Below are 1631 nucleotides of genomic sequence, written 5' to 3'. Positions count from 1 at the left end.
TGACAATGACGGTATCTTCTAGTTGTCCATTTGCGGGTAGAATTGAGTTGATCGCTTGTTGTTCCAAAATTCCGGCTCCTTGAAGAATTTCATGTAGAGGTGCGTTCTGCATGTTGAAAATGTAGCTTGAAATCTGATGAATGTTGAAATGTCGGACTTTGTTGACGGTGATTTGAAATCGAAATCAGTTCCTTAAATGCTTTTTTGGAAATTCGAATATTTGGAAATTGGAATTTTGAACGAATCAAAAAGAACGAATCTTTTTAGTTAACGAACGAGCGCTAAATTCAAAATTTCATTAAAAAATTTCCCTTAAAAAAAAGCAGTGGAATTAGAATCGTACTTTTTCAAAAGAAAATTTAGTAAAAATATTAAAGTTATCCTTATTTTTTCCTTTTATATTTGTTTTACCTTAATTTTGTGATTTAAAAATAATCGTGTGGTCATCAAACTTTATTAGTTCGCCATATTGGCTATAGATGGCAACACGTTACCGCTTGAAACTTATTAGGCAATAGACAAAGAAAATTTAAGTGCTGCCATCTATAGCCATTATGGCGAACTAATAAAGTTTGAAAATATCCTATCTGTAACTCCGAACTGCTCGACCGTAGCGCTTCAAAACCGGCGCTAATCGATTCCTCGTGGCCAAAAACCCCAGACCCCCAAGTTTACCGGAGTTTATTAATTCTGGGGCGATTTTCGACTTGGCAACCATTCCTCGTATTATAGTATAAGATATAAATTTACAAATATATAAATTTACAAATATATAAATTTACAAATATATAAATTTACAAATATATAAATTTACAAATTTATAAATTTACAAATTTATAAATTTACAAATTTATAAATTTACAAATTTACAGGATATAAATTTACAAATTTGTAAAACGTTTTACTGTATTTTTAATAAATGAAAAAAAAATACAAATGTGGATTGAACAAATTAATGAAGGAGAAATTATATAGAAGGTTTACAACAAAAATATCATAAAGCAAATCATGCCAATAAGTGATCCAAGCTTTTTTTATTTTCTTTTTAATCACATGTACGTATTGTTAAAGTTTTCACATGATATTAATTTAACCTCGCCCGAATCTAGTTCGGACAACTACTACGTTCAGTATTTGTGATGCCTGAACTGAATTCGGGCTGGTGAAAAATTAACGTTCCTATTTTGTGAAGCCCGAGATCAGTTCGTTTTTTCTTTAGGGTACTTAATTCACTATTTTCTTAATCGATGGAATTAGTGGTCTTAGTTTTTCACCAATTACGACTTCAGTCGAGGGAGGGAAATGTGGATGGGAGTTTTGGGATGTATCATCCATACTGTAAAAGATTTGTAAAATTTTTGTATTGAAAATCATATTGTTGTGTTTTTATATTATATTATACTAGTTATATAATATTTGGCTTCAGAATTTTGTTTAATTTGCTCTAATTGAATAGGATGTGTGTGTAATCCATTACTTTTTTTTGAATTTAAAAATTATAAATAAAGTAGTTATTGCATTTAAAATTTTATTTTCGTAATAAAAAACATATTCTAACTTTCATAAAGAACAAAATTCAACAGTCAAAAAAATTTTCCATTTTTCGTCCATTTTTCTGAAATATATGTCAC

The sequence above is a fragment of the Parasteatoda tepidariorum genome, chromosome 6 (assembly GCF_043381705.1).
Source record: "Parasteatoda tepidariorum isolate YZ-2023 chromosome 6, CAS_Ptep_4.0, whole genome shotgun sequence".
Classification (NCBI taxonomy): Eukaryota; Metazoa; Arthropoda; class Arachnida; order Araneae; family Theridiidae; genus Parasteatoda; species Parasteatoda tepidariorum.
The sequence above is the reverse complement of the archived record's forward strand: the minus strand, read 5'-3'. Positions refer to the sequence as shown.